General features: G+C 46.1%; 1 protein-coding gene across 2 annotated transcripts in view; it reads right to left on the bottom strand.

The window, feature by feature from the left end:
• PRKCE (protein kinase C epsilon) overlaps window positions 1-15,421 on the bottom strand; it is a 513,463-nt gene that overhangs the window by 352,802 nt on the left and 145,240 nt on the right. The window lies entirely within an intron of this gene.

Raw genomic sequence — 15,421 nt, 5'->3', positions numbered from 1 at the left:
CTTCTAGACTTTCGTATTTGACTGTGTGTATATGCATACATATGTGTGAATAGCTTTTTAACAATAATAGTAGCTAACACGTATTGAATACTTATTATGTTCCAGGTACTAGACTAACCACTTTGCGTGTTTTTAATTATTTAATCTTCTCAACAGCCGCTGAAAAGGTTTTATTCACCCTTCATTTTACAGATCAGGAAACAGAAACTCAGAGAACTTAAGAAAGTGGCCAAGGTCACACAGCTTGTAAGTGGCAGAGCCTGGCTTCAAACCCAGACAGAGACCACTCAACGATTACAACATCAAGCCAGACACAATAATGGGACCTGCAAACTTTTTCACGTAATACATTTTTTAAATCTTGGCTTTTTATTCACTATGTTTTTCTATTTTCATGATTGCATAGTTGTCTATAGCAGTGATGAGGTAAATTTTAATCAACTGTTTGACTATTTTTGAGTACCTACAACACACCCCTATTTGCCAGTTTTTTATATTTTAAACAATACTAAAAAGTACATCTTTGATATACACCTATTATCATTCTTACTGAGAAGTGGAATTGCTGGGTCAAAGGAAATGTATATTTTTAAAGTTCTTGACATTTTTCGCCATATTGTCCTCCAGAAAGATTTCATCAATTACGCCCCCACTTGCAGCATATGAAGAAATTCTTACATCTTCATCAACACTAGGTAGCATTCTTGTTTCAGTCTTAAAAGCATTCTCTTTAAAAGTGCAAGACCTCTGAAAGCAATTAAACCTACCCCCTCGTTCAGACCTTGGGCCAGATCACCCTGTAACAATTAGGGAAGAGGAAATGGAGGATTGACAGGAAGACCCCGATGGTCAGAGGGCCAACTGGAAGGCAGGGGAGGGCCAGCCTGGTGTGTGGGGTGCAGGTGGGGTGCTGTGTGGTGTGGGGGGCCTGGTAGGAGTAGGGTGGGAGAAGATAGGGCAGAAGGAAAAGCCAGAGTGTTTGAAAAACCAAGTCTTGAACAATAATTATAGTAATAAAATGGCAGTGATCTAAGAACAAGGAAAGATTAATGGAAAAGAAAACAAAACAATAAAAGCCAGGAATTTCACAAGAAGTGTGGATTCTAGCCAGCGCTGGATTGCTTCTGTTGAGCTGACACAGAAAGGCAAGTTCATGTCCTGGTCTTCAGGGCAGCAAGGAGCCCAACCATCCACATATGTGCTGCACCCTGGAGAAAGTCCGCCTTCTCTCCTCCCCAAGAAAAACCACTGATTTCCTTGTTCCAGAGGGCCAGGACACCCCACAACTTTAAATCTCACTGCAGTCAAAGGGACAGTGAACAAATACCATTCAACCCAGTCATTTAGAGCAAACTAACCTTCCATAGGTACAGCCAGTTGGGGACACAGAAAAGAGAAAAATGGGGCCTTTAAAACGCATCCTGAGATCATACACTCATATGGGAAAGCCACACATCAAACCTCCATACCCCACAGTGCCAGGCAGCAATGGTAGCTGTGACAAATGAACAGATGAATAAATGCAATATATAAATACAAAATATAAATAAAACCACGTCTTTCTAGTTCTCTTTACAGACTGAGAGAAACAGTTAAATGGGAGTCCTGCCTACACCTGGAATGTGTCTTGTTTTTTAATTGCCACATACACAAATGCACCATGCACACTCTTATCTCACCTGCACGTTGTGGCTAGCATTGGACTAGAGGGGCAGATACTATCGCTCCCATATTTCACTTGAAGAAACTGCAACTTAAGGATGATCTACTTGAGATCACCTCACTGGAAAGTGGCCGAGGCAGCGCTAGATGCCACCAGTTCCAATGGTAGCCACTGCCAGGAGTGGTGGCTGTCTACTCTAGCTCCGTGTCATTCCTCAACAACATCCCCTGGTTCTTTCTCATACTAAGATGAAGTAGTACCCTTGCTGGAATATTCTATCAATAAAATACTCTCCCTGCGTGGAGGGTGGAGATGCTGGCTAAAAACTTCTGGTTATGTACTATCGCCTGGGGGGGGGGGGGAGGGTGGAATGTTCACTTAGGCTGTCCCCGCCTGAAGTGACTGATTGGGAAGTGCTTGTGAGGTCTACCCGAGGGAACCCAGGAGGAAAAGCCAACGCCCCAGGATCGGAGACCTGGAAGGAAACGATGAAATGCAAAGTAAGAACAGGAGCCTGTAAGGCAAGGTCAGAGAGAAAACAAACCTGCCATTTGGGGACAATCTCGGAAGGCACCCCCTCAGCTTTGGAGAATGGATTCAAACACCCAGAATCATAGCCAGCCTGCTACGGCCACAGCTCAAAGAACACACTGCTTTCTTTTGGCTCCAGAACCAACTCTTTACTAAATGCAGTTCTTGTCTAACATTGTGAATTTTTTTTTTAATATATTCTTGACCATGAACCACCTAAGAGAGAGCAAAGAAAAGAGGGGGGAAACTGCGATATCAAATTTCCTGTGTAATCCTCTTATGAGATTAATGCCTTCTTAAATGGTAATGAGGTTCTGGCTTGGGAACTAAATTATGCCACCGGGTAATTCTTCTATGGGGGGACACGAGTATATGACACAGGGTAGCAACATGGAACCCTGCTCCCCTGCTCTGGATGAGTCCATCTGGAGCCATTTCAACCCAGGAGCTAGGAGCGTGGAGCGTGAGCGTCAAAAGGAACTTAGCACCCAATCCAATGCTTTTGTTGGCTCATTTGGGGCGGACGTCATATTACCAATGGCCTCTAAGCTTAGAACATGGGATGGCATCCCCAAACCCCTTCTTGGCTCTCTTCTCCCCCTAAGGGACAATCTAAACAAGTGCAGCCTGTGGCTGAGGTGCTACAAAGGTCCCCTCCCCCATCTTCCCTTCCTCCAGAAAGTGTGAAGCGCCTGTGAGATGTTGTCCAGGGCTGGGACATTTCATCAACTCTGTTGTACTGAATATTCTTGGCGCCTAAGCCACCTCCTGAATGCGCTTGAGGCCTTGAAAGAATCAAGATGCCTGGCTCACACCTCAGAGCCTGGATCCCAGGAGTACTGGGCCTGCTCATTTCCCTTCAAACCGGCAGTGATACGAGATTATCCATCCCTCCTTATCCACATACATACTTGGTCCATGAGTTTTGTTTGCCTTCCTCGTTTTCAACATGAAAGATTCCTCAAATCCCTCTGGAAGAGGCCTGAGCTCGGACCCCAGCAGCAGTGCCAGGAATGAAACCGGAGCCCTGGACAGAGACAGGGCTCTGACCTCCAGCCGCAGCCTGGAAACGGCTGCCTCCCCCACAGGGAGCGCTCCTGTGGGGTCACCTGACAGCCTCCACAGCAGGGCAAGGGGACAGGGGCCACCGGGTGACTCAGATCTGTGGCCCTATGGGGAAAATGGCTCTGCATCATTCCCGGCAGGCTGCGTTTTATTAACCCCATCAAGTTTGGCACTTCCAGTCTCTCCAGCTCTGGCTTCACGATTCTTCTCAATCAGGCATCAAAGTCACGCTCAGGTCCCCAGTCACCGTAAGCCTCATTCCCATGGCTAACGGGGGTAATGGGGTGAGGGTGTGGGTTACCTTCTTCACCACTGCAACTCAAAATCCAGCTACCTAAATTTCATTGTTTTTTTTTTCAAAATCACTTCTGGGGAAGTGGTTGGGGAGGAGCCTTTCCTGATTATCCTACCTGCTCTGGAGGCTCTGCGCCCCGTAGGCTCCATGAAGATGATGCGTGTGGGATACACTTGAACTAGACTCGTTTTCTAGCTGACCACAGGTGTTCTCGCAGGGGTAGGCTCCCCATTATCCAGCTAAGCTCAGCTGTGTTTATATCCAAAGAGGAGAGAACCGATGAAGACATCCTGGGACACATGCTCCATGGGCCGTGTCAGGGACCTGACTCTATCTCAATAATCTCTCACATGCGCCCTATAGCGTCATTTCCATTTTATGGAAGAAAATCTAGGACAGGCCACCATTCACTCTTCCCCCCTCACTGTCCTCTGTGGCCCCCAGAACAGGACCCTGATGACCTGAGTTCTGGGTCTGGCTTGGCCCACCTCTCAGGCTCCATGGGTCTGTACAAAGGAAGGCCTCGCTCCTCAGGTCCCTTCGTGGTGGTAAGCCAGGGGGCTGGGCATACACTTGTAAGGAAATGAGGAGACAAAGCTGCCCCTCCCCCTCCTCTCTGCTTAGGGACAGCCCTGTCATTAGCACCTGCATCTGCTTCACATCAAAGACTCACCAGTAAGAGCCATCTGCACCCAGCCATTAACCCCACCAGCCCTTTCCTGCTAATGCGGCCAGGGGGTCACTCTAAAGCCTTTTTATAAACTGACCGGCGGCTGAAGGCCCTGGCAGAGAGAAGCCCGAAGCCCGTTCCAGGAGCTCAGGGGCCGCTGTGCTTTGAAACGCCACCCATAAGTGCCTCAGGAAGGTGTAATGGCTTCCGGGAAGGTGATTAGCTCACTGGATGAGATAATGCCCAATTCCCTGAAGTTTTGCAGCCTGGACCTTGATGCCAAAAGCTTACTGACTCCATTCCAAATAAGGTTCATTCCTGGGCTGCTGGTGGGGCCAGAAAACCCCAGAAAGGGAATTTCTAAGTCATTTTATTCTAATTGCCCTCCATGTTGCTCACAACCAACCTAAAAACTCTCTGTAAGGTACTTGTTAACCTGCCAAGGCTTATTAACTCTAACATGTGGACTCGATGTTTAGATATTCACCCTGTGTACTATCATTTTCTTGGTGTTGTATCTTTTCATACGAGCCTTTCCACCATCAGATTGGAAGTTTCACAAAAGCAGAGAACAATGATGTTCACATGTGGGCTTCTATTCAAAACTCTCCTACCAGGAGGCCACTTCCCTGGGCTCCAGGCCCTGCGCTGGGGTGCTTTACAATCAATAGTACACTTAATTATCACCCCTACTGTGGTAGGTACTATTATTATCCTTTCACAGCATTTGCCATGTGCCAGGCATTGCTATTATAAGTGTCTTGCGTCTATTAACTCATTCATCCTCACAACAAGCCTGTGGAATGGGTAGTAATATTAGTCCTGTGTACAGAAGAGGACACTGAGACACAGAGAGGCCAAGCCACCACCCTGAGGTTACCCAGCAGGTGGGAGGAGGAGCCAGCACTTATGGAGTTTGTGCTGCTCACAATCACACACTACTGTCCCCCCATCTCCCCCCTCAGTCCCCTCCTCTACCGCCACCCTGCCATCCTCAGCACAGAGCTCCATAGAACACCATGCTCCATAAACACGGGCTTTACTGGCTGCCACTTCCACAGCGGACTCTCTAGGCTTCATGTTTCAGACAGCCTTTCTGCTGTCTAAGGTAGAATTTCCTGTACGAAAGCTGAGCTCTGTGGCTCCCTCTCTCTCCGTGGGTAATAATAATCCATTGCATTTCAATTACGCTTTACATTTTTCACAAGTGCTGACAGATCACCTCCCCCCAAACACAAATCCTGAGGATGTTCCTGCAAGGTACGTGTTACAAGTGTATGTAAGCCCGCTTCACCGAGGTGAGATCTCTCCAGAGAGGAGAAATGACCCACCCAAAGTCGCACAGCTCATCAGGGTTGAGGCTAAGGCTAAAACCCAGGTTTCTTAACTCTTAGTTCACTCTTCCTCCGACTACAAGTCGTGCCAAGAGGTTTCCCTGATCCTGGAATCCCCTAGACAGGAATAGAGATACAGACATGGATGTCGATCTAAAGATATAAAGAGAGGGTGTGCACAGGTATGCATACATGTAATAGCTACCATAATTTTAAAATGCCATTTAATATTTAAAAATAGTATTAAGATTTTAAAATAACAATAAATCCAAGTGGTTCAAACTTGAAGAATCAAAAGGAACACACAGTAAAAATATTCCTTATCATGTGTCTTTCATTCCAGGACTATACTGTTCCTCTTCTCAAGCTCTCACTTCTCTGATACATGGACAACCTGTGCTAACTGCCTAGAAACCTTCCCCTCCCCAACCTCAGACCAGCTCAAATTCCTAGAGCCACATGTAATGGTGATTTTCATTTTTATTAGCAATAGGTTATACATGAACATAGATTCAAAAAGTACCAGAATCAGTTACAATGAAAAGTCGGTCTCTTTTTCTCTCTGGCCCTCAGTCACTCAGAAAAGGTTGCTCCCTTCTTTTGTTCCTTTCGCATAGTGTTTTTTCAACTCAAACAGTAGTCTGTTATGCACAGTCTTCTGCATATATTTTTTCACTGAACAATCCATCTTAGAGACTTTTACATCAATCAGTACTTATACAGATGCCTCCTTCTTTTAATGATTACATACTACTCTATTGCATGGAGGTATCTGATAGACCTTTAGTTGCCCCTAATTTTTTTGCTATAAAAAATGCTGCAATACCATAAATGATGGCTAAAGCAGAGGCTGCTAGTCTCTCCACTATTTGTGAGCCCCTTCCCGAATATAAGAAAAAAAAATTTTTTTGGTATTTTTTTTCTGAAGTTGGAAACGGGGAGGCAGTCAGACAGACTCCCGCATGCGCCCGCCCGGAATCCACCCGGCATGCCCACCAGGGGGTGATGCTCCGCCCATCTGGGGCATTGCTCTGTTGCAACCAGAGCCATTCTAGTGCCTGAGGCAGAGGCCACAGAGCCATCCTCAGCGCCTGGGCCAACTTTGCTCCAATGGAGCCTTGGCTGTGGGAGGGGAAGAGAGAGACAGAGAGGGAGGAGAGGGGGGAGGGGTGGAGAAGCAGATGGGCGCTTCTCCTGTGTGCCCTGGCCGGGAATCGAACCCAGGACTCCTGCACACCAGGCCAACGCTCTACCACTGAGCCAACCAGCCAGGGCCTATAAGAGAATTTTATAAAGACCACATTCCCACCCCACCCCCTCTTGCAACTAGGTGAGGCCACCTGGCTCAGTTCTGGCCATATGATGTCAGCAAATGCGTATGTGGAAATTTGGGGGAACTTTTCTTAAGAGAAAGCAGATGTACATGCTTCATCTTTATCTTGTCAGAAAAAAAAATGGTGACATGGACAAAAACATTATGGGTGTCCTGTCTAGAGCACACATCTGTGTTATATCAGACTGGGACTGTCTGAGCTATTTACAACTCTGGGATTGGTCAAGTACTGTTAATAAGGCCAATGAGCCCCCCTCTTAAAGATGCAAATGATGTCCAGGGAGACCGAGTCAACAGTGCAGTGAATACTGATCAGTTTTAACATCTAATTGTGGGTTCACTTCAGCCTTCTTGGCGGCCTATAAGTGTGTGTGTGCTTTTAGCTTTACTTTGAAGAAGCTATAACACCTCACTAGTTCCCTCATTAATTGAGGCAAATAAAATCTTTACAATGTGTTTATTTTACATTTCTATGATAAGTCAGGATATTATCTTTTCAAAAAATTATCCGTTCATAATCCCTTTCTCTATCCTGCCGCCTGGAACCCAGATGGTGTTTGTCTTAGACAATAAGATTGAGACCACCCTAGATAGAAGGAGCCTGGGTCCCTGTGACTTTTTAGGGGACCACGCCCACCTTGGACTTTACTCAGGCCTTTTTGTGCAAGAAAAACACGTCTATCTTGTTTAAATCACTGTTATTTGGGTTTTCTGTTACAGTGAAACCTACCCATGAAACAACTTCCAAGAGAAAGTTTTCCTAATAGAATATGTAGGGATTTCATCTTTGTGCAGCTGAAAATTCTCCTTTAGACTATTCTTAGCAGGAACCATTAATCAATCATGATGCTTCCACCTCCGCCCCAGAGCCCTTGTTCAAAATGCTTCTCAAGGTCACATTCTAATTTGTTATTAGTATCAGAAAGAATTATGAGTGACATTTAACTGCCATTTCGGTTCTAAGATGACAGATCAGCACAAGGGTCCCAAATGCCCAGGTCTAACATGGCTTATCAATGTAAACCCCATCTTTTTCCTGACAAGATTTAGATCAGCAAAGCACAGGGACTGATGTGAAGGCCTATAGGGTGTCAGGACAAGGAGGGATCTCAGCCTTTCCCATCAGTCCAGCATGGACCCGGCCCAAATTCCTCATCTTCAAGGGGTTTCCTCACACAAATCAGAGGGCAAAAATCACTGTCTAGATGAGTACTATCAGATGCTAGACTCTGGGCAGACTGGTGTGGGTACAGTAGTGATTTGGAAAGACTGGCCTGGCATTGAGTAGGGGGCAAATTATAGTTCTATACAAGCCCATCCCAGGTACAGTTTGAGAATGAGCACTCAGCTAGGAATCAGAAAAGCCAGGGTCCCCTTCAGCTCTGCTCCTACTTAGCCATGTGACAAGCCAAGCACCTTCCCTCACTGGCTCTCAGATTCCCTATCTGAGACTGGACTAGATGATTCCTAGCTCTAAAATTACATACTTCTTTCTACTTAGAACAACACAGTCTCAGAACAAAGAGCATCCTCAGTTCAGCAGGGCCAAGTGCAGAGACAACTCTACCCCCCACCCCCGCCAACCTGGCAGGGGAGGGCCTCCAGTCCTGGCAGCAAGCTCTGTGGCAGAGGGAAGGGCTGGCGGAACTGGTAACTTTGGCGTTCTCTAGACTGCACACAAACAGGAAGCCAGGGCAGGGTGATAATTGTTTAATCAGCACTCCAGCAGCACCTGTTGAGGTTCTGCTAATGATGTGAAAAGGCAGCATCCAGGGAGTAACAGTTTCTCGTGGCAGTTAGTGTTGATCGTGATGCACCATCCAAGATGACAGGAGCAGCATTCAATCCCTGACAATTTCCTACAGTTCGTTTTCTCTAACTTCCAAGCATACACATGTCAATTGATCAAGTAGCTATATTTTGAGTGTCTCCCATTGGTGCTCATAACGGTAAAATATACTCTGAATGTTGAAGGGGAAAGAGAGAACCAGAAGGCCCATTCCTTGCCAGTCAAGCACCTATGGCTCTAGCTTGGATGACAAGACTAAGCTCCAGAGAAGTTAACTGGCAGTAAAATTAGCAGTGAGTGGGTTGGATCCTAAGGGTTATAGATGATCAGAGAGGGAGTGGCCTCTATGGGCTGGCTGGCGTGTCCAGGAGCAGTCCGGTTGAGTTGAGGTCTGAGGGCAGCCTTGGAGGATGGGTAAGATCTCAGAGAGGTGAGGATAGAATATTCCGATTGCAGGAAGTGGCACAGCAAGGGAGCGATGATCACAATGGCCCTTGTCTTTTTAAGAGGGAAGCCAGTTGGGATAGAGCAGAGTTTGTGTTAAGCAGCAAGGGGAGAGAAAGCAGAACTGGGGAAAACAGAAAGGGGCGGCATGAGTGAGCAATAATGCTCACACCCGAGTGTGCATCAGAGGCTTGCTGGGCTCCGCCCTCAGCGTTTCTGATTCAGTGGGTCTAGAATGTGGGCCTCAGAATTTGCATTTCTAACAAGTTCCCAGGTGCTGCTGCTGCTGCTGGACCAGCGACCACACTTTGAAAGCCACTGGGCTACACTGCAGAGGACTATGAACACTAAGCAGCTGGGAGGTCTTTCCCCAAGGGAGAGATGGAACAGGAGTGGTGCTGTTTAATTTGCACCCTGCTCTTTTTCATGTCTACAAATGGCTTTCCTGTCACCTTTGCTACTTTACTTTTTGTTTCTGTATAGACATCAAGCCCTACCTACCACCTTTACTCATATTCCTATTCTCATTTCTGTGTGAAACGCCATGCTTCTAAGAGAAGCTGGCAGCTACGACTTGGGGCCATCAGCAGAGGTGAGAAAACACTGTGCAGATTTCATCTTTTAAACTGCCGAGTGTGAATGCCCATCCATGATGGTTCTCTTGTCACTATTTGTGAATGCCAACTTTGTGCGAGCCCACAGCCTAACACTTTATGTGTATTACACTTTCAGAACACTAATGCACATTAGGAACTGTCATCCCAATTTTACAGATGAAAACGCAGAGACCAGTTGAGTGGCTTGCTCAAGATCACATTTAGTAAAAGACAGAGCCAGCATTCAAACCCAGGTCTACCTGCTCCCAAGTCTGTGTCCTTCAGCCTGTCCTCTCTCTCCCCAGACCTGAGGGAAGCTCTTGGATGCTGCCTCGGCCCAGTCTCGTCAGTCTCAGGGAGGACTGTCTGCAGTAGCTCACTAGACAAAATGTCCCTCAGGACCCAACTCTGAACAAGCCTCACAGAAGTTGAGTGACAAGCCCCCATCGTCCTCACGGATCCCTGGGGTCGCAGAGCTTCCCCTTCTGTCCTCTCCTTAGGCCCTGACAGACACAGTGTCCCTCCCGGCCCTGGCACTTCCTCGCTGACCCCCGGGGCCTCCCCCATCTGCCCCACAAGCTGAAGACAGCTGGGAAAGAGTCAAGTGATCCAAGTAGCGCAAGACAGTCAAAAATGACAAATTCTATATGATTCCACTTATAGAACGTACCTAAAGTATGCAAATTCAGAGACCAAGAGTAGAATGGCAGTTGCGAGGGACTAGGGGCAGTGGGGAGGGAGAGTTGCTTATTGAGATTCGGTTGGGGATGGTGGAAAGAGTCCTGGAGATGGATGGTGATGATGCTTGCATGAGGTAAATATACTCAATGCCACTGACATGTCCACTTCGAAAGGGTGAAGATGGCAAATTTTGTTATGTGTATCGTTTTGTGTGTGTGTATGACAGAGACAGAGAGACAGAGAAAGAGACAGATAGGGACAGGCAGGCAGGAAGGGAGAGAGAAGAGAAGCATCAATTCATCACTGTAGTACCTTGGTTGTTTAGTGATTGCTTTCTCATGTGTCTTGACTGGGGGGCTACAGCAGAGCGAGGGACCCCTTGCTCAAACCAACAACCTTTGGGCTCAAGCCAGCGACCATGGGGTCATGTCTATGATCCCACACTCAAGCCAGTGACCCCGAGCTCAAGCTGGTGAGCCTGCACTCAAACCAGATGAGCCCACACTCAGTCGGCGACCTCAGGGTTTTGAAGCTGGGTCCTCTGCAACCCAGTCCCATACTCCAGTGGGCCCAACCCCCGGGCCGCGGACCGGTACTAGTCCGTGGGCCATTTGGTACGGGTCCGCAGAGAAAGAATAAATAACTTACATTATTTCCATTTTATTTATATTTAAGTCTGAACAATGTTTTATTTTTAAAAAATGACCAGATTCCCTCTATTACATTCGTCTAAGACTCACTCTTGACGCTTGTCTTGGTCACGTGATACATTTATCTGTCTCACCCTAAAGGCCGGTCCGTGAAAATATTTTCTTTTTTTTTTTTAATATGATTTTTTTTTTGTATTTTTCTGAAGTTGGAAACGGAGAGGCAATCAGACAGACTCCCGCATGCGCCCAACCGGGACCCACCTGGCATACCCACCAGGGGGCGATGCTCTGCCCATCTGGGGCATCGCTCTGTTGCAACCAGAGCCATTCTAGTGCCTGAGGCAGAGGCCACAGAGCCATCCTCAGTGCCTGGGCCAACTTTGCTCCAATGGAGCCTTGGCTGCGGGAGGGGAAGAGAGAGACAGAGAAGGAGAGGGGGAGGGGTGGAGAAGCAGGTGGATGCTTCTCCTGTGTGCCCTGGCCAGAAATCAAACCTGGCACTCCTGCACACCAGGCCGACGCTCTACTACTGAGCCAACTGGCCAGGGCTTAGAAAATATTTTCTGACATTAAACCGGTCCATGGCCCAAAAAATGTTGGGGACCACTGCCATACTCTATCCACTGCACCACTGCCGGATCAGGCTGTTATGTGTATCTTACCATAACTTAGTGAATGAATGAATGAATCAATCAATCAAGTGAAAGGAGAGAACTGGGTTTCCTGAGTCCTGGGCCAGCCAGCCTACATCTTCTGCACTCACTGCTCAACTGCTCACAGTGGGAAGTGAAAGTGAACGTGAGCAGGGGAGACATGGGAAGGGTCTAGTGGGGATAAGGCAGTGCTTCTGCCGCACAAAGCACGGAGTAATAATGCTGGACCTTTGTATGGTGCTCTCTGTTCACACGCTTTCTCTCACACGTGGAATTATCGGTTTATATAGTGGCCAGGATCCTCAGAGCAAAACCCTTCTGGAATCTACTTTCCCAAAGATGTACATGTGGGTGAAGAATTTTGCCCTTGAAGTTTGGGATGAGGGCCCCAGACTCATCTCCTCCAACCTCCTAGCTGCCAAAAGCCTACATCACAATCCCTAGCCCCTGAGCTCAATTAGGCAACTATCTACTGAAATGGATCACTTGGGAGCTCAAGGGCATGGAGGAAGACATGTAGGATGGCTGTGTGACCTTGGGCAAGTTTCTTGTCCTCTCTGCAGGTCAATTCTTTCTGCATACAAACAGGAGATCTGTGATAGGATAAATAAGATAATGAATTCAGCGACTTAGCATAAGCTCTCAATAACTGAAAGTTCTTTGAGGACCTTTCATTGTCAGGATCTGTGTTTATACGATCCACTCCTGTCCTCCAGAAGTCATGGGCCAAGGAGGCCGGTAAGGAGAAAGCAGGTGCAAGTCAACAACACCACGGTGTGCTGTTTCAGTGGCCATGGATGCAGAGAGAGGGCACCAAATGCAGCTCAAGAGAGAGGATCTACCTCTAATCGTGTCCTCCACCAGGCTCTGAACTCCCTAAGACGCCCTACAGGTGGGGGTTAAGGGCATACAACCATGTCGCCAGACTGGGATGGAACCCAGCTGTATGATTTTAGGCAAGTTACATTCTCTCTGCCCCTGTTTTCTCATCTATAAAACAGGGATTGTAAAAACAGTGTCTAAGTCTTTGGGTTCCTATAAAGACTGGGTAAGTTAATGCGCAGAGCACATCTGAAAAGGATAAAGATATTTATGACTTAGCTATTCTAATTATTGGGTCTTTGACTGGTCTTTTGCATTTTCTTCTCCTTTGTGCCCACATACCTAACCAAATTCCGCTAAGGTTTTACACAGCAGAGCTGTGGACATATAGTAAGTGCTCAGAAAAGTTTCCTTTTCTTCCATTACAATAGTTTTGACTCCTGTTACCCAATTCACCTCCCCCTCTTTCCTTCTGGTGACCATGATTTTGTTGTCTGTATCCAAATATGTATTCTTTTCATTAGTTTCTTTGTAATACGATTAGTTACTAGGGAAAGACCTCACAGTAAGACATCACATCTAACTTGTTAGAGTTTTTTTTATCAAAAAAGATAAGAAAATCACGAGTGTTTATGAGGATGTGAACAAAAGGGAACCTTTGTGCACAGTGGTGATGTAAATTGGTGCAGTTGCTTGGAAACAGTATGAAGGGTCCTTTAAACCTTAAGACTAGAACTACCATGTGATCCAGCAATTCCTCTTCTGAGCAGTGTCCCTCCAAAGCGTGAGAACACTAATCCAAAAAGATGTATGCACCCCTGTCTTCATTACAGTATTAGTTATAATAGCCAAATATTGAAGCAACCTAAGTGTTCATGACAGATGACTGAATTAAAAAATGTGATATACACACACACATAAATGCACATACACACATACCATGGGATACTACTCAGCCATAAAAAGTGAAATCTTGTCATTTGCAACAACATAGATGGATCTTCAAAGTATATGCTAAGTAAAACAAGTCAGAACTAAAAAAGGCAAAAAACACATGATTTCACTTAGATGTGGAGTCTAAAACAGAAAGTACCAAATAGGCATTTGTATTTTTTAAAGCTCCTCCATATAATGCCGATGCTTAGACAGGGTTGAGACCCACGCCACAATTTTCCCTAACGGCTCTCAGCTTTGGCTACACTGCATTAAGTGTGCTTCTGCTGGCTGCAGCATCTTCATAAAGCTCCCACTAGGCTCATGCACAGAACTCTCATGACAGGTAAGACACTGAACTTAATGCTGTGGGAGTGGTGACAAAGATAAACCAGTCACAGACAGCCCAGGACCCCCAGGCCAGTAAGGGAGAACTGTTCCTGCAAGACTGCGAATCTGAGGCTTGGCTCAAATGTGCAGCCAAAGGTTTCTCTCCTGGGACGGGGTGAGCATGAGAACCCAGGAATCCTGACTTCTAGCTTGGCCCTTTAAACAACATTCTGTCTGCAGACTCTGCAAGTTTAGACAGACTATTTTATGGAACTTACCCCCGCAAAAAAAAAAGAAAAAAAAAAAAGAGCATAATACATTGTTTAAAAATAGCTAAATTTACAGTGTATACAATATTTTGGGGGGAAGCACTCTGTTTCTAAAACATTTCAGAAACAATTTGCTAAACATTTATTCCTTTGGCCTAAATAGAGCAGAGCCCACGGTGGCCGAGCCAGCAGCATTCATTACAGCCGAAGACGGTAACAAACCCAGGACCATCCAGATCCAAGCCATTGACAAATATTAAAGGCCAGCTTAGAGCTGGGAGCAGAGAGAGATTAAAGTTAAAAGCTTCCCATGACCACTCTCGTAAGTCAAGTGTGACAAGCAGGGCCGAAGGGATTCAGGCAAAACCTTCCCTCTATCTCCATGATGCCAGAGGAAAAAGCAGAGCCACAGGCCACCTTCAGATGGCCACCCATGCCGAAGACAGCTGAAACTGCCCATGTGGCAAAATCCTACGGGGAGCTTGACTATTGACGCGGGACATCTGACTATTCAGGGACTATGATCCCACCCAGACCCCAAAGCACTGTCCAACCTTTTTGTCCTGGGATTTAATTCCAAATGTCTCATTTTGGGGTGCAAAATGACCACATTAGCTGGTAAATTTCAAACACCTGGGCATAGACCAGATCTCATTATCTTGCATCTAAACATCCTCCTTTTCCTCCAAGTCTTATGGAGGTAAAATGATTCCCCTAAAATACACAACTTTCTGAGACATTTAAAATTTTTAATTTCTTTAAAATTGCCTTGGCATATTGTTTAGAAATCAAGTTCCACCTTTCAAACCATGTTTTACTTTTAAAAAAGAAATGTACCTATGTCCATGTAGTGACATTTTGCAATACCTTTCATAAAATGAGTTCACGTAACACTTGAGCCTTCCTCAGTAAACATGGGAGAAAATGACACTGCATCGTATACAGATGCTAGTTGTGTTCTCAAGTCAGGGACTAAAAGAAACTTAAAATAATAGTCAAAGTTATGCTAGAAAACTTGATCAGCCATGCCAATATAGACAGAGTATATATTATGAATGTTTATGCTTTTCAAGTCCAACGATCTTAATTCACACTGAAGCCTGAGAATCACTGAACTGAATCCCTGTGGAAGGAACTAAAGGAAAGCCCATGCATTCAAACCTTCCTGCTTTTAGAGACCTATCGAGTCTGCTGCAGTGACTAGGGGCTAAGTGGCACATTCTAAAGAGTTGCAGCTTCCCTGGAGGGTTTATTCCATCTGTTTAGCATTATGCCTAATACATTTTAATTTGTTTGTCATTGTGAAGATTAAGTCAGAAGACAGCCCCATCTTCAGGGGAAGGCAGTCTGTCAAAGACCTTAT

The sequence above is a fragment of the Saccopteryx bilineata genome, chromosome 3 (genome assembly GCF_036850765.1).
Source record: "Saccopteryx bilineata isolate mSacBil1 chromosome 3, mSacBil1_pri_phased_curated, whole genome shotgun sequence".
NCBI lineage: Eukaryota > Metazoa > Chordata > Mammalia > Chiroptera > Emballonuridae > Saccopteryx > Saccopteryx bilineata.
The sequence above is the reverse complement of the archived record's forward strand: the minus strand, read 5'-3'. Positions and strand labels throughout refer to the sequence as shown.